We start from the raw sequence: 19,033 nt of genomic DNA on the forward strand, positions 1-19,033 counted from the left end.
CCAAAGCAATGCTGAGAAAAAAGATCAAAGCCAGAGTTATCATACTCCCTGACTTCAAATTATATTATAAAGTGACAATAATCAAAACGCCATGGTATTGGCAGAAAAACAGACAAACAGACCAATAAAAAAGAATTGAGAGCCCAGAAATAAACCCTCATATGTATGGGCAAATAATTTGAAACAAAGATATCCTTTTCAATAAATGGTGTTGAAAAACTTGAAAAGCCACATGCAAAGGATTAAACTAGATTGCTATCTGTCATGGTGTACTGAAATTAACTCAAAATGGACTGAAGATCTAAATATAAGACTAAAAACAATAAATTACATAGAAGAAAACATAGGTACTAAACTCATGAACCTTGGTTTTAGAGAACTTGTGAATTTGACCTCAAAGGCAAAGAAAGTAAAAGCAAAAACAAATGACTGGAACTATATTGAACCAAAAAGTTTCTGCCCAGCAAAAGAAACCATCAAGACAAAGAGGCAAGAAAGTGAATGGGAGAAGATATTTGAAAACAGTGCCTCCGATAAGGGGCTAAAATCCAAAATATACAAAGAACTCATACAGCTCAACGACCAAAAAAACAATGCGATTAAAAAATGGCAGAGTTGCTGAACAGATGCTTCTCCCAAGAAGACATACAAATGGGCAACAGACATGAAAAGATGATCAACTTCACTAGCTATTAGGGAAATGCAAATCAAAACCACAATGAGATACCACCTCATACTTGTTAGGATGGCTATCATAAACAGGACAAGTAATAACAAGTGTTAGAATGGTTGTGGGTAAAAAGAAACTCTCATACATTGATGGTGGAGATATAAACTGGTGCAGCCACTATGGAGAACTGTGTAGAGGATCCTTAAAAAATTAAGAATATAATTACCATATGACTCAGCAATCCCCCCTTGTGGGTCTCTACTCGAAAAATTGAAAACATTTATCCCTGAAGATAAATGCATCCTGATGTTCATAGCAGTTCTATTCTTGTGAAACAATATGGAAATAATCAACGTGCCTTTTGATAGATGATTGGATAAAGATGTGGTACACATATAGAATGGAATATTACTGAGCCTAAGAAAAGATGAAATACTGCCATTTGTGACAATATGAATGGATCTTGAGATTATCATATTAAGTGAAGTAAATCAGACAGAAAAAGTTGTAAACCATATTATTTCATTCATAATTTGGTTATAAAACTGAAAGCAAAAAACAAAACCAACAAACAGAAACTCACAAACACAGACAACAGTTTAGTGGTTGCTAGAGGGAAGAGGGGCAAGGTGGGTAAAGGGGGTGAAATATATGGTGACAGAAGGAAATTGGACTTTGGGTGGTAAACATACAATACAATATACTAATGATGTATTATTGAATTGTATACTTGAAACCTATATAATTCTAATAACCAATGTCACCCCAATAAATTTGATTAGAAAAAGAAAAAGGAAACCTAACCTACATATTATCCAAAGATTTTGGGAATCAATAGGAACTTCTAAATCATTATAACTAATATTTTTTTAAAACATAGAGAAAAGACAGAAAATTTTACCAGAAAACTGGAATATAGACAAAGGCACAAGTGGAAATCCAGAAAAAGAGAAATTTAATAACTGAAATAGAGTTTCATAAATGAATTTTAATAATACATTAGATCCAGAAGAAGAATGGAATAGTGAAATAAAAGATCTGTAAATAGTCTATAACCACATCAAAGCACTGAAAGAACGTATGATTTCTGTAACTCCTCCAGAGGCAGTGGACGAGAGCCTCACCACTCTTACAACTCCCATGGTCTCAGCAAAGCTAGTGGGTGCATGCAGTTCACACAGGAGATGCCCCTTGAATGTCAGACTGTGGTGGCCAGGAGGAATTGTATTTCTGGGCCCCAGAGGTCTGAAAAAGTTAGAAAGTTCAAGGGACAACCAAGAACTAGTGCAAGGTTAAACAACAGGTTCATCTTCTACACAGGGCCGCTCCTTCAAGACTGGGAGAGATAGCTGTTTCACCTAATTCATAGAAACAGACACAGACAGTCTAACAAAATGAACAAAGAAATATGTTCCAAGTGAAAAAAAAAGGTAAAAATCCAGAAAAAATACCTTCATAAAATAGAAATCAGTTACCTGATAAAGAGATCAAAGCAATGATCATAAAGATGCTCGCAAAACTTAAGAATGGATGAACACAGTAAGAATTTCAACAGAAAGATAGGAAATAAAAGAAAGTACCAAACAGAAGTCATAGAGATGAATAATACAATAACTGAATTGAAAAATATATTGTTTATTCTAGTGTACATGTAACACCAGAAGCAAATTTCAACGAATTTCAAAGGAGTTTATTCATTTACCACAGTGGAATTAAGCTAAAAATTTAAAAAAGAAAGTCATCTAAAAAATCCCCAAATGTTTAGACAGTGATCGATATACTTCTAAATCATTCATGTATCAAAAAGAAAATCACAATGGAAATAAGATATTTTCAACTTCAGGTACTCTCACGTACTGCTGGTGGAATAGTCATTCTAGAACAGTTTGATAATATCTAATAAAATTAAACACATAAATACTCTATGACTCAGAAATTCTACTTCTAGTTATATATCCAATATATGTACACCAGGGGGAATGTACAAGAATATCCTTAGATATTCTTAATAGCTGAAAAGTAAAAATAAAAATAGAAATGTCCATTAAAAAAGAATGAATAAGAGAAGTTTGGCATATGCATACTACACTATGCAGTAATGAAAATAAATTAATTATGCAAAAATATGCATGATTTTCGGAAGCATAACATTGAGCATAATAAACCAGAAAAGCCAGACACACACACAAAAACCTGTTATACAATTCTATGTATATAAAATTTAAGTGCTAGCAAAAGTAATCTATAGTATTTGAAGCCGGGATGGGAAGTACTGATTGGAAGGGGAGAACAGTGGTCCAAGTGGTGGTTATATGTTGTTCACTTGTACAAGTTCACTAAAGTTTCTACTTATAATTTGTAAATTTTCTGTACCTATATTAGATAAAATACTTATTAATTAAGTAAAACCATTTTATTAAAGTCATAATAATAAAAATAAGACATTTAAAACATGTGGGATGCAGCTAAAGTAGTGCTTAGAGGGAAATTTGTAGCCTTAAAATGTGTATATATGATAGAATAAAGGCTAAAATCAAAGATCTAAGCTTATCTCATAAAGCTAAAAAAATAAACACAAAAGTGCAACACAGAGTAAGTAAAAGGAAGGACACAGTAGACATAAAAGCAAACATCAATGAAATAGAAAATTAACAAAGAATAGAAAAAATTCAATAATGACAAAAGTTTTTCCTTGAAAGGTTAATGAAATAATAAAACCTTAGAAGGCAGTTTAACAAAAGGGAAAAACATACAAATTAACACTATCATGAATTTAAAAAGGAGGAAATCACTGCAGAGCCTAAAGATACAAGAAGTTAAGATAAAATTACCTTGATAAAACTGAAATTATTTTAAAAAGATAAGATGACATTGATAAAACTTTAGTCAACACATTTCAAAATTTAGAGAAAATTGTCAAATTATTCAAAAACACAATTTACTGAAACAAGTAATTAAAAAATCTGAATAAATTTTGTATTTGTCAGGCTTCTGCTGAGACTATGACACGTAACAAACAAGTCCAAAATATTGGCAACCTTTAACGACCCTGTTTATTAGCCTACAGACTGACTATAGCTCTGGTGAAGTTAGCTGAGATCAGCTAGAGCTGACTCCCATACTTTTGGGTTGAGTTTAGTCTGCCATGTATTTCATCAATCTGGAATCAGTAGCTATCTGAGGATAAATTCTTCTATGGTCAATAACAGAAGAGACCAAACAAAAGCACTCGAACATATTTAAAGCCTCTCTGCTTAAGCCACATATTGAAATAATCCATTTGCTAAAGCAAGTTGCATGCATAAGTCCAGCACCAATGGATCAGAAAAATATAGTACTTTGCTCACTCTAGAAGGAGGCAGTGCAAAAAGGGCATGGTTTGTAATTTTATTAAGCAGAGGAAAAGATTTAAGAAAAATACAATTAAATTTACCAAAGTACTATATTTATTAAAGAAATTAAATTTGTAATTAAAAACATTCCTTTAAAGACACTCTAGATCCAGGTGGCTTCACTAGAGAATTCACCGGTTCACTTCAGAAAGTCTTTTAGAGAAAATATTAAAAAAGAGAACTCCTGCCAAATCATACTTTGAAGCTAGCATAACCTTGGTACTAAAATCTGATAAAGACATTATAAGAGAGAAAGCTAACAGGCCAATGTCTTTCATGAACATAGACACAAAAGTCCTAAACCAAATACTATCAAGCCAAATCGGTTGTGGTATAATAGAATTCTAGACCTCAGTAAGAAAAAAGAAGCGATTGTTAAACAGAATAATATGGAAAACATATGGTTGAATGAAAGAAGCCATGTTCAAAAGGGTATACAGAGTATGATTCCATTTATAAAAAGTTCTAGAATAAGCAAACTAATCTAAGTTGACAAAGTATCTATTACCTTTGGGAGGAAGCACCAGGGGGTCTTCTGGGTAACTAGCAATGTTCTATATTTTGGCCAGGGTAGTGATTACACAGTGTATTTGTAAAAAAAATCATTGAGCTATTCTATAGACTTGAGATTTGAACATTTTATTGTATGTATGCTATTTTATTGTATTGTATGTATGTAGTCTTCAATTTTAAAAAGTTTGCAAAAAAATTCCCACTAATATTTATGACTCCCTGAGGAGATTCTAAATATACAGTTGTTAATATTTCTTCTCACTCTAAAAATTTGTGATTCTACTGCCAACTTCTACTAGTTGATTAGAATCTTTACTATGTCTCCTTAACAACAGTAGATCAACACTAAAAACAGCACTAAAAACTTTTGATAATATAGAATACATCTAAAAATAGCTGCAACAGCTTAAGTGAGAAAAACACTTGAAAGACCATAAATTAAAATCTCTGTAGTGAGAGGTAAACCAGTGCTTTAATTAGGACAATAGCATATTTTTATACCAGGGGCCAACAAAAAAACCGAAGCTGAAATATTACAAAGCCAAGTTGGTAGACGAATATATGATATTTCAGTTCTAGAGGAAAGCTAAATCTAAATGTCAAATTATGTAACTGAATGTTTTACCCACTATAGTTTCAAAGGAATAGAAATGCCAACAGCAGAGTTCCTGAAATTTAGAGACATACACTTTATGACAAAGTAGAAAAAGCACAGAATTGAGAGTGTGAAAATCTGTGTGCTAGTCCTGGCTGTGTCACTTATTAGTTGCATGAGTTTTGAAAAATAATGTAAAGTCTCTGAGTTTTTGTTCTCTCATGTATAAAATTGATATTAATAATATGCACCTCTCGGTATTATAGGGAGACTACACATTATACAGTCTACCAATTATTATTATTATTACATTATCATTGTCATTATTATCATTATTATTATCCATTTACTTTGATGATTTTTGAAGCATTTTAGTTTGGTTTTCTAAGGCTCTCGTCCCAACAACCCAAACTATTTGGAACATTTGAAAATCCACATGGATTCCTCTGGGAACATGAAACTACATGCTCGAGTTGTATCCTAAGCATATACTTGTGGAACACATCACAGGAGATAAACTGAGGTCATTCTCTTTCCAAAACAGAACAACTCTCCTGAAAGAAAACATTTCCTCTGAATTTTTCCTTAGAGGAAAGTGAGAGACTACTACAAGTTTTGACCAACTTAACATCAGCTAAGTCTTTCTAAAATAATTCCCTCTGCCAATTGTGACATACCTATAAAAGCTCCTCAATTTTTCATGTTAATTGTGCTTTCTCACATCTAAATACCATTTTGAGTCCCATGTCATGAAGTCAATCTCTCCAATATCATGTTTCCCAGCTTCTCTAGACTAAGCTCTCTATTTCTGCCAGACCTGGCTCACCAACAGTCCCAAACATAGCTCTAGAATGCTTCTTCTCCACTGTCAGCCTGGTTCACTCCTACTCATGTTCTGAGACTTAGACGAGGTGTCATTTCCTCCAGGAAGCTTTATTTAATCCTCAAGCTCACATAGGTACCCTATGCTTTCTCCGCAACCTGTACATCCTTTCACAGAAATTATCCTGCTGTAGTGTTAAACAATTATTTATTTATCTCTATCCTTCCTCCCCTTGGCTGAAAAATTCTGAAGGATAAAACTTCTTTTTATGATTTGTATCCTGCCATTCAGTAGGCTCCTATTGCATGTTTGTGCTAAATAAGTGAATAAATGAATTAGTTCATAATTGAATTCATGAATAAATAAAATAATTAAATGCATGGTAAGCATTCATTCCAGCCTCCATGCCTTTGTTCTCACCATGTAGATCTCCCTGGATTGTTCCCTTCCACCTACTCAAATCCTATCCTTCATTCAGTTTCTGCTAGAGTTCTATCTTCTATGTAATAGAGTATAAGCACTGAGGATATAACTACAACAACAAAAATATACCTGTACTCTCGAGGGCTTTACAGTAGATTACAGAAAAGGTAGAAATAAATAGTTGTGTGTGACTAGGATCTAGCATAGTGAAGCAATGGCGATCTTCACAGGAGAGGACTAATAGTAGATCAGATATCTCTCTAGAGAAGTCTCTTCCTGACCTAAGACTTTATGGACACTTAAGATTTCCAGGTAAAGACTTGGAATTGGGGATAATGTAAATCAGACCCCCCCCCCAAAAAAAAAAACCTATTGTCATAGGAATAGAAATGTGACATAGTATAGTATAGGGGAGGAACCTAGAATCAAAGTTGGCAATAAAGTTAAGTGACCTCTATAGGACCAGAGTCTAGTTAGTGAAAAAGATAAGACTAGAGTCTTGGCTTCCTAATTCCAAGTCCAGTACTACTTCCATTACCCCAGAAAATATTATTAGTTAGATTGCATATGACTAGCTTCTAGCTTCATTTTCCAATAGAAAATGCCAAAGTGTGGCAATTTATCTCTTTACATAGGAGCCTCACTCCCATGGACACCTTTCTCAGTAGCTGTGGCAGATCTTAAGGAGATTTTAGCAGTTTACTTGATGGTTTAAAAGTTGTCCTATAGCAAGACATCTATAGAGCGCTAGAATTGTATGAAACGTTCAAACCTTCATAGCAATTTGGAGTCCTAGTAGTGACTCAATGAAGCAATATAAACAAAGCCCAAACAGCACCAAATAATGAATTTCTCTAACAACATATCTTTCTTTAAAGAACGGCAACTCAAAGCTGCTGAAAGAAACCAAGACCCTCAAAAAATGGTTCAATCATCTCAATTTTGCCAAAGTATCCAAAAAAAAAAAAAAATCAGGCCACCTACTACAATACACAGTCACTAATGCCTACTAAGAGTTAGGCATTCTGTGTTCATTAGCATTGTTCCTAACAACTATGTAAATGCTAATATCTCTTAATCTTTTAGTTGAGAAAACAGAGACATAAAGTGACATTCATGAAGTCACGAAGCTTGCAGAGATGGAGCCAAGATTCAAACTTGAGTCTGTCTGATTTGAAAGCCAGTCATATTTTTGGTAACTCTAATTATGCAGTTAAGCAGGTCCTCTCCATCTCTCCGCCTGCTCAAATTTTCTGACTATGGTTGTGGGATCATGGAGAAAGTCTCAGACAAAGGGTCAGAGGACTCTGGTTATTTAACCACTGCTTTTCTGTGTAACTTCGTATTTCCATTGATAGGAGTATGTCTAAATGATTTCTAAGGCCTTTAATACTTCTGACAGCCTGTGACTCTGAGATTTTAAAATATTCTTATATAACAACATCCCCATGAAAAGGTCATGGCCCTGTGAGTTGCCTGTAGAGGGCAGATAGGAGGATAAAACCCTTAGAGAAATTGAATTGAGTTCTCTGGGCTTATCAAAGTGGAAAAATAGGCATCTAGCTGCCAAAAACTGAAGGAGTAAGTCCTTGGGAGATGAACTTAGTTAAGGCAAAGGCTCTTATGCATCAAAACTGTCAGCAGCAGCCTCAATGTCACAAATGTAGTAAAGACTCAAAAAAATATGTTGTTGGTTTTGCTGAAGATGACAAAACTTTTCAACCAAATGCTACATTAGAAGTCCACATTAGATCTGGACTTAGAGTCAAAAGACCCAATATCTTACCGTAGGTATCAAAGGCTGGTCAGCAATTTTAATGGTTCCCTTCCTGCCTATGTACAAGGCCAAAGTAATTCCATAAAAAACTAAGGCAGCTCATCTCTTTAACTCAATTTCTCCAGGTTCAGACTCCTCTGACTGTGATCCTCTGGCTTTTCTCATTTTTGTTTGATCCCTAGTTTCTGTTTCATTGTCTTGTCATCTGGACTAGAAAAACTTGCTTCATTCATTTAGTTTTAAAACATTTATTGAGTTCATACTATATGCCACATACAAGCTCCTCAAAGTCAGTGAAACTTATAAAAGATCTGAAGGATGTGTAGGATTTATCAAAAAAGGATTGGGGGCAGGAAGCTGGATGTGGTAAGGAACCAGGGAGGAGGAGAAAGTTTCAAACAAATAGAAAAGTCTGGGAAAAGGACTTAAAGAAAGGGTGATCAATAAATTAAGAGAAGTTCACTATGGCTAGAATGCAGAGTAAGCTGAGGAAGTTGCAATGGTGAAGCTGAAAAGGTAAGCACAGGATGTCAGTGGCTGTGGGATAGAGGATTCTGCCACCTACTAGATATCAAACCGCTTTCAGTAATAAAATTTAAATAATAAATAAATAAAATAAAATACAAGACCATAAATGATAATAAAAGGTGAAGATAACATCTCCTACTTCCTGTAACCTTTGTTTTCCAGCATTTAATAGTACTTAAACAGTCACTGAATCTGAATACTGGAATGGAAAGAAAGGATGGGAACTAACAAAGCATGAAACAGTGGGATTGAAAAGTTTCCCTATGGAACGTGCAAAGACAAGAAAAAGTAGATTTTTGGAGCTGTTTAGGGTTTCTTGCCCAGCATCCAAGGAGATGACAGGGCCAGGTTCAGTTCAAGTGCCCAAGTCCTGGGTCAGTTATGCTTTCCTAAAATTCAGGGCACAGAATCAGCCCAGCAGCTTCTTCATTCCTCATGCTGGGAGTTCTGCACAGAGCCCTAAGAAAGTTGTCAGCCATGAGATTCTTTCTCCTTCAATGCAAACACACATGGCACAGGCATATGATTCCCATCTAGATCCACCCCCGACTTCCGGCCAGGAGGCTGCTGTGTAGGCAGGACCGTCTGCCTTTAAATTTGCCAGCCTAACCTGGTACCCTGAGCCAGCCCTCTTCGAGCAGTAACACACAGACTTGCCAAAATTCACACTTTCACAAATTCCTTTCAGGGGCCTATTCACCTCTACCTTTTCTGTGCCCTGTCAGAAGAGGTTGACCTGGGCCAGGGACAAAATTACTCAGACCAAACAAATGGATATTTACTTCTGAAAGAGAACAAGCAGCCTTTCCTTTAACCCAAGGAACAGATGCAAGCCCAGGAGGAGAATGGGCTGAAAGTCCCACCTCTCATTCTAAGGCCATAGGGCCAGGAATTGTTATTTAAAGCAACAGACACCTCTCCCTCAGGACCCATGATTGCATCAGTGCCCAGCCACTGCAGAGTTATTACCATCATCATCTCTGCTGGATTCTAAACCCCAGTCAAATTGGCAGCATTCCTTCTATTTGCAAACAGATTGCAAAATAAGAACCCCAGGAAGGATGCAGGCTGGCCAGGCTCCAAGTACCTTCAGCAGCAATCATGCTAAATCAGGGCTGCATCCTACTCTCTGAACAGCAGCAGGTACTGGCACTGCCTTCCAATAGCCCTGGATTACTGGGGTGCTTGGCCTCTCTTCCCTCCATATTCCCTCATGGAATAAGCAGCCTGATCAAAGGGAGAGGGCAGAACTTCCTGGGAAATTATAAGCATCCTAAACTATTCACGTGTTTCCTGACATGGGGGCTTTATCTTCATGAAGGGTGGCCTGGAACATAGCACCAATAGAAATTTTCTTCGACTTGTTTTCCTCTAAGGTTCTAAACTTTCCATCTCTTCTCTGCCTTAGTCTGTTATTCACGGTCCTCTGCAATTCGGCCACTTGTGTGTACGTTCAGCCTTCCCTCCTGAACTGATCCTTCTTTTCTTGCCCATAACGCTTCATTCAGTCCTTTGTTCACTCATCATCAAACACAAGCAAAGGATAAACCAATAATAACAATGGTCACTGCCATTTACTAAGTGCTTACTGTGTAACAGGCTTTGTAATAATAGCTTTACATATATTTTCTAGCTTAATCTTAAAAAACAAAAACAAAACAAAACCCAAGAAGTAGGTTCTATTATTATCCCCATCTCACATTTGAGTAAACTGAGGCTCAGAGATTGTGTAAGTGCCTTGCCTAAGATCATAAAACTAGGGTGTGAGATGTCAAAATTGAAATATTATTGATTGAAACAATTTTTCTGAACTAGATCTTACTGTCCCCTTTTTACAGACGAGGAACATGTTTAGAGTTTTAGTAATATGCCCACAATCATATAGCTTGTGCAGAATGGAACTCCAAATAAGATGTGTCTCATTCCAAAGCCCTTACTCTTAACCGTTACTACTCATCTGCAAAATGGAGATTATATTAACTACCACCCTCCCTCAGGGAAGGGAAAGAAACATCTGTCTCATCTAACTCACTGACTCAAGTAAGACAGTGTCAGTGAAAACACATTGTAAACAGTAAGACAATATTTGAAGTTAGTTACAATTGATATTACTTACTTCACATGTTTTTTTAACTTACTTCAGTAGAGGACTTGCTTTTTCTTCCTTTCTAAACTGTATGTATACCTTTTATTTCTATTTTTGTGTTTTCACACTAGCTAGGACTTCTGACACATACAACGATGAATCGGAGTGGTGAGAGGGACAGCCTTGCCTTATTCCTGATCTTAGGGAGATAAAACTCAGTTTCTCATCATTAAGTATGATACAAGTTATAGGTTTTTTGTAGACATTCTTTATCAAATAGAGAAAATTCCCCTCTAGTCCTAGTTTTTTTCTTTAATCATGAATGGGTGTTGAATTTTGTCAATTTTTTTTTCTTAAACCCACTGATGTGGTAGATTGAATTAATTTTCAAATATGGAACAAGTTTCACATATCTGTAATAAATCCCACTTGGTCGGGGTATATAATTCTTTTTATACATTGTTAAATTCAATTTACTAATATTTTGTTGAGGATTTTTGTATTTATGTTCATAATAGATACTGGTCTATAGTTTTCCTTTCCTGTAATGCTTTTATCTGGTTTCTGTGAAAATTCGCTTTTTATCATATAATGACAGTAAATATTAGTTTTAACTCTCTTAGCAATTTGTATACTTCTCTAGAAATAAAAGTTTGGAAGTCAAGTTCCAAATCTAGCCTGTAGTTGTAGATGTAGTAAAGGGAAAGAGTGTGGACTTTGGAGTTACACAAACCTGGCTTTGAATCCCAGTTCTGTCATTACTGTGTGACCTGAGTCAGTATTTAACTTCAGCAGATCTCTGTTTCCTAATTGGTAAAATGAGAAACAATAATTTCTTCCCTGCAATGTTATATTAAGAATGTAAAAAATAAAACAAAACAAAAATAAGGCCTAGATACATGTCATTAAAGCATAACGAGACAATGACATCTTTGTGTCATTATTTTAAGTATCTAATTTGATAAATTTGGAGATGAGTTTGTATGCTTTTATAGACAAAGAGGTCTCCCTTAATAGCCTCAATATCCCTATATGGTCCAACATAATTTTTCCAAAACACAAATCTGACCATGTCTCATCCCTTTTAAAATCCCTTGAATGGTTTTCCATTGTCTTTAGGATAAATTCCAAGTTCTTTAACATGGCAGCTGGTGCCCTATATGATCATCCTTGCCTATCTTTTCAGACTCATTTCTTCAATTTGTATGATCTAATTCAGCCATGGAAACAATAGCTAGCTCATTATGCTGTTCTGCATATTCTCCTAACATGTCTTTTTGAAACTCTGTGCCTCGCTAATTATTTTTTTAAGGTACACACACCCACCCCCTCCAGGAAGACTTTGCTTTTCTAACCCCAAGTTGTGGTTAGAAAACCCTCCTTGGTTTTTGCATTATCTGTGTTTGCCTCTCACAACTTTAATGACTGTGATTTAACCATCTGGGCATAAGCTCTTTCTCCCACTAGATTGTGAGTTCCTTGAGGACAAGGACCATGTCTTTCACTTGTGGTACATAAAGGTGAACAGATAATGCATGCTAATTAAAAAAAATAAAGGTCCACAGATGGCTTTTGCATCAAAATCCATTATGAAGTGGACTTTGCTAATGAATGTCCCTCAATTCGTAGCATCATTTCTGTTAGGGGCTTTCAAATTATTCCTCTCCAGAGGAAAAGCAAGCAGTTAGTTTCTTATTGCAAGGTGAACCTTCCTCTTTTCTTCCTCCCCCATTTTCTCCCTTTTCTTTATATAACAAGCTGAGTAGTAATTATGAGAACATCTACACTATAATTATTGTAGCATTTAACTTTGTATTGACATCTGTAAAAGAAAGAACTCTAGAAATTGATGAACAATGATGTTTTTCCTACCTTTCTTTCAAATACACTTTTTTACTTTAAAAATATCATCACTTTTGACACATGTCTTAACAGTTTTGAAATATCTAGATTTTATATTTTGGGGGGAACACCTGAAACATAATGTATTAGAGTGCTAGACTTGGAAGGAAACTTAGAGACTATTAGTTGATCCCTTTACATTAGCGAAACTGAAGTTCCCACAGGGGCATGTGACTTAACCTAACATTACAGTGTTAGAGGAAACAGTGGCAGTGACAAAAAAAACATCTATAGGCTTCAGAAGATCTTGGATCACATAGCCTCTCTGAGGTTGTTTCTCAGTCTATAAAATGCTGTTAATAATGTCTGCCACATAGAATATTGTCAGGGTTACAAGAGTTCACATATGGAAAGCACTCAACTGACCTAATACATGCTGGTTTTACTTTATCATAATACTTACTACTACTGTTTATTATAAATAAGGGCTAAAATCTAAGGCTTCTATTCTTTCTGCTATACAATGTGCCTTTTAAAGTAAACTCACATTTCTACTCAAGAGGATAGTAGCCAAATCCATGAGAGAGAGAGAGAGAGAGAGAGAGAGAGAGAGAGAGAGCGCGAGCGAACAGTGGGAGTGCGGAAAGAAGGAGGAAAGGAAAGAAGGAAAACAGATTTCCCCTTAAAGAATTAAATTCGGTATAAATACATTTTATTGTTCAATCTAAAATTCCATACAGATGAACAGTCATGGACCCCAGTCTGAAGCACTTAGCTAAAAAACTGGTGGGAATTTATCACCTGAAGAATCCTTGACATGGTGACTGAAAAAGACAGGCAGGTACAGAGGAGAGATCCGGAGGTCACCTGGTTACAGATGGTTATCATTGCTCAATTCTGCCTATAATATAGATAGGTGTGTGAGACTTGGAAAATAGACAGAGGTCACAAAGAAATTTCATCCTGATCACACCCTGAACCACTTAATTTTTATCCAATAGCCCACAAGTGGCAGGTAGGATGAAGGATATTTTAGTTCTGCCATCTGTCCAAAATGATTCTCTGTTGTTCCCCTCAATTAACTCCATGTTCTGTATCTGAAAATATGGGAAATACCTAATCAGTAGGGTTATTGAGAAAATAAAAATTAAAACAAGCCGTGTATATAATGGTACTTTTTATATTATAAATCAAATTACAGATGTCAGACATTATTATTAAAAATGTTTTTCAGAATTATTTTCAACAATGGACTTTCCTCAAATGCCAGCATATCATGAAATTAGGATCTAGTCTAAACTCTTATATTTATTATAACCTTATGTGACAAGATATATAAATATTAAATATTGACAAATATGTATATTATCCTTATTGAGCTTACTAAATTTTTAGTAAGTTACACTAAATTTACTAACTGCACTGACATTTATGGAGCATTTTTTACGTGCAGAGACTATTCTAAGTGCTTTATAGATATTAACTAATTTAATCCTCACAATGCTATAAAATAGGTACCGTTGTCCTCATTTTACAGAAGGGACAATGAAGCTAGAGAAGTTAACCAAAAGTTATTTTTATGAGAGCTGATACATGAACCCAAGCAGTCTGGCTCCAATCTCAACTTGTACAGCAAACTACATTTAAAATTATTTCATTTTAATTTCTGATATTACCTGGCATTTACTTTAAGTTTCTCTTTAATTCAATCGACTAACATGTGCAATGAGTTACATACAAATTATAAGAAATGTGCCTATTTCTTAAAAGGAAATCAATTCATCATTTATGATGTCATTAAAGGAGATCAGAAGAATACGATTAACATTTCTTATTACGTAGTTGATATTTTCATCACTGGTCTCAGAAAATAATAGAAATTCATTATTCTTATTGGCACACAATTAAGGTAGGTTCAGAATTCATCTTTCGGGTCCCCCTTACCCAGGTTAGTATCAGGCCCTTCCATTCTGCTTGCTAAAGATTTAATATTTCTGCCTCCCCCACCCCTAAATTTATATGATGAAGTCCTAACCCTCAAGGTGATAGAATTAGGATGTAAGGCCTTTGGGAGATGATGAGGTCATGAATGCACAGCCCTCATAAATGGGATTAGTGCCCTTACAAAAGAAGTCCAAGAAATTTCTGTTGTTCCTTCTGCCATGTGAGGTTACATTGAGAATATGACCATCTATAAGGCAGCAGGTCTCATCAGACACCAAATCTGCTGCTGCCTTGATCTTCCAACCTCCAGAGCTTTAAGAAATATATTTCTGTGGTTTTTAAGCTACACAGTCTATAGTATTTTGTTATAGCAGCCCAAACAGACTAAGACAGAAAATCGGTACCAAAAGTGTAGTACTGCTGTAGTAAATACCTAAAAATATGGAAGTGGCTTTGGAACTGGCTAATGGTCAAGGTTGGAAGAGTTTATAAGTGCATGCTAAAAAAAAAAAAAAAAAAAGCCTACATTGCTGCGAAGGGACTGTTAAAGGTGATTCTGGTGAGAGCTCAGAAGGAAAGGGGGAGAGCTACAGAGAAAGCTTGTCTTCTTAGAGGATACCAAAGTGTTTATGAACAGAATGTTGGTAGGAGTATGAATAATAAAGGTCATTCTGATGAAGTCTCAGACAGAAATGAGGAACAGCTCATTGGAAACTGGAAGAAAGGTGATCCTTGTTATGAAGTGGAAAAGAACTTGGATGAATTGTGTTTGTGTCCTACTGTTTTGTTGAGAGTAGAACTTGTAAGCAATAAAATTAGTTATTTGGCTGAGGAAGTATCTAAGCAAAGTGTTAAAAGAGTGGCCTGATTCTCCTAACAATTTATGGTAAAATGCAAGGAGAGAAATTACTTAAAAACAGAGTTGTTAATCAGAAGGGAAACAGACTGGAAAATTTGGAAAATTCTTAGCCTATTCATATTGAAAAGAATGAGAAAGAAGCTTATTTAGGAGAGAACAAAGGCTATAGTCAAATTTGATAAGAAGATTAGTATGGATCGGCCATCTAAACAGATGCCAGAAGCTATTGTCCAAAACAATGGAAGAATGACCCTGAATGTTATCAGATCATTGAGACTGCCCTTTCCATCACAAGCCCAGAGTACAAAGACCTGCAGGCCAGAACAATTTCAAAGAAGGGGCCTACCCTACTCCTGCCTCACAATGCAGTTCCTGTCATGTTCTCCGCTTCCCATACGCTGCTCTTTTAGTCTGCCTCAGGTATAACTCCAGTGGGCCCAGGTGAGACAGTGAACAGCATCCAGCAAAGCATAGGGTGTTGAGGAGAGGGGTGGAAGGCGGGAATCACCTCCATGTAGATTTTGAAGGATGGAGCTGCCTCAAGAGGGAGGTACCAGAGATTAGGCCACCACAGAGAGCCCCCCGCTAGGCACTAGATGGTGGAGTTGTGGGGAAGGCACTGCCTCCAAAACCCCAGACCAGTAGAACCACCAGCTGCATGTGGTTCCAGCTCAGGGGAGCATCAGAAACACAACTTCATGCCCTGAGACCTACAGCTTGGGCTGCACCCAGCAAAGCCATGGAGGTGGGGCCACCCAGAGCTCTGAGGACAAGGCCACTCAGAGCCTTGGGGGCCTAACCCTTGCCTTAGTGTGTCCAGAAGGTGAGAATTATGCTCCAGGAAGCCTGCAGAGCAGACCCTCAAGTATAAGATTATTTTCTAGCTTTAAGGTTTTGAACTTGCTGGGAGCCTGTTATTCTTTCCTTTTTTTCTATTTCTCTCTTTTAGAACCACTCAAAATGGGCTTCAAGGTTATTAGAACACAGTCAAGTAGTTTCTGTCTCTCTGACCTCATAGTCCATCATTTCTGCCTTGTGTTTTTTTTCATTCTTCTCTCTCTTCAATAGCCTTTTCTACTCAACTACTTGTATGCGAACATCAGAGCCTTCACAAAATGGTGGCTTCTGGCCCAAATAAACCAGACTTTCTAGATGCTTCTCAAGATCAACCAATGAATTATCTAATTTCCAGGGAGAGAAAATGTGACTGGTTCACCCTGGATCAGGTAACTACTTCAAGTCTTCTCAGGAGTTGAGATCACATGATACACAGGGTTGTCTCTTCTGGGCTGTGACAATTCTTCTAGAAGGGTGTGTGGGGGTAGAGAAATATGATGGACATCTTTAACGCAGGATTATTTTTCTGAAAACTTAGTATTACTATTTATTTCCTATTTCTGTTGGAATTGTCTTGAAATCATATCTCTGATTACACAAAGACTGATTATCTTGTGGGGATACAATGGCAATTTTCATTATCATAATCATTTACTGTTTGTCCCATTTTTCAGGAGGCTAAGAAAGTTTAGATAACTAGCATGAGGGCACAATGAATTCAGATCCTCTACTCTCTCCACTATACATATTACCTCAATGTAGAGGATTCTCTTTGAATGTCCTCAAAATTCACTATTTTGAAGTATGAACATTCAGTACCAGATAAGGCTGAGAAGGAAAATTTCTCTGGAACGAGATTCTCATGTACTCTTGAACCTGGCTATTTTATAATGTATTCTCTTTTGACGAATAGAAATTTCAATATATGGCCAATCTGTCACTTTTCCAAAAGGTTTATCCAAAAATCACTGTCTCTGCCACTGACCACTCCTACCCAGCATGCTGGCCCTCAGCAAGGAGATACAGCTTGGTCTATTCGAAAAACTCCAAAATTGTCTGATGAGGTAAAAGAACATATAAGCCTTTGGAGAGAAACATACTTGGATTAGAATTCTGACTTCATCATATATAATCTCTTTGGCCTCAGCTTCCTCATTTGTAATATAAGTGAAATGACTGATCCCAATCTAATAGGATTAATGTGAAGATTAGAGACAACACAAGTATAATACCTGAAACATTAAATCATATAAATGCATTTATGTTCCCCAAATTTATTCCGTTAGTGCTTATGAGTGCTAGTCTACTAGCCTAATAATTCACTAGGTTCTCTATGTGCATTGCTATTATCCTTCAGAGATGCATACCTGCCTCTAGAACCAGCCATTCTGTTTGCAGGGAATACAATGTTACTTTAATTCCTCCTGGGAACTCTCAACTAGGTCCTATCCCACCCACAAAAAAAAAAAAAAAAAAGAATTTAAGAACGACTTCCAAAGTCTGATAAGAAACATTATCTGTGCTCACATACTTGTGTTAGGACCCATATACAAGTAACATTGCTTTTAATTTTATTATGCTTAAGTCATTTAAAGGCACAAAAACAATATAGCTAAATTTTCTATTGATTATATTAGGCAAAATATACATGTCAAATATTTTTACACGTATTTGGGTGATTTAAAATGTAGATACAACTATGGTCATGCTACCCTGAACAAGCCCGATCTCATCTGATCTTGTAAGCTAAGCAGGGTCAGGCCTGGTTAGTACTTGGATGGGAGACCACCTAGGAAGACCAGGTGCAGTGGGCATAAAAAATAAAATAAAGAATTATAAGCTGACAAGGTCCTTGCAATCTGTGACGTCAACCAAGGTCTGCCTTGCCTAAAACATAAAAATAAAATAAAATAAAATAAAATAACAAATAAATAAATAAATAAATAAATAATTATTAAAAAATAATAAAATGTAGATACAAGAGGTAGTCTTTAATATCCATGTAATAATTGGTAAATTTCACTATAACAAAGTCATTAGAGAGTTCTGGAAAAAAGCAAAATGTAAGAGAAAGTATGCTCTCAGGATACTACAGCTGGAAAAGGCCTTAGAAGATTATTTAGTCCTTTTATTTTAATAGCTGGTAAATCAATATCCAGAGAAAATAAATACATCCTAGATGACGTGGCGAATAAATATAGAACTAGGACTATACCCCGTCTTCTTCCTCTTTGTCTACTGTCCTTTATACTAGACAAAGGATTGATAATAGAACGACTTTTTTTCTTCTAACATTTGTATTTAAAGCCTAATCACCTAGGATACTTAGGGATAGGTGGAGAGAACAGAATGAAAAAAGGTAGCATGGAAACAATGTATAAGATGTATTCTGGGAATAGCAAGTAATGCAAAAAGGCTGAAGTTTAGTCTGAAGTCAGAAGGAGGCTAAGACAATACAAAGCACTGTGTACTAGGCCATATGATAGACACTTTATACAGTTTATATTATATGTTAATCAGAGAGATGGCATCCAGGTTATATCTCTCAGACTATGTATTACTTGAGTATAAATAGGGACCATCTTTATAGGCTGGGTACATGAGTGTTGAGTATAAACTTACTGACAGGCTGATATCAATCAACTCAATCAGATCACCACTGAAAACTAACTGGGAAGATACACTATGATGACTAGCCTAGGTGTAGCAGGAAACACAAAATGCAAATAGGTAGGAAACAAGTT

General features: G+C 36.0%; 1 protein-coding gene and 1 pseudogene across 2 annotated transcripts in view; one reads left to right on the forward strand and one right to left on the reverse strand.

The window, feature by feature from the left end:
* Positions 1–19,033, reverse strand: part of AGBL4 (ATP/GTP binding protein like 4) — a 1,052,851-nt gene that overhangs the window by 639,379 nt on the left and 394,439 nt on the right. The window lies entirely within an intron of this gene.
* LOC111744474 lies at positions 17,985–18,103 on the forward strand (annotated as a pseudogene).

This window comes from Pteropus vampyrus, unplaced genomic scaffold (assembly GCF_000151845.1).
Source record: "Pteropus vampyrus isolate Shadow unplaced genomic scaffold, Pvam_2.0 Scaffold135, whole genome shotgun sequence".
NCBI classification, from domain to species: domain Eukaryota; kingdom Metazoa; phylum Chordata; class Mammalia; order Chiroptera; family Pteropodidae; genus Pteropus; species Pteropus vampyrus.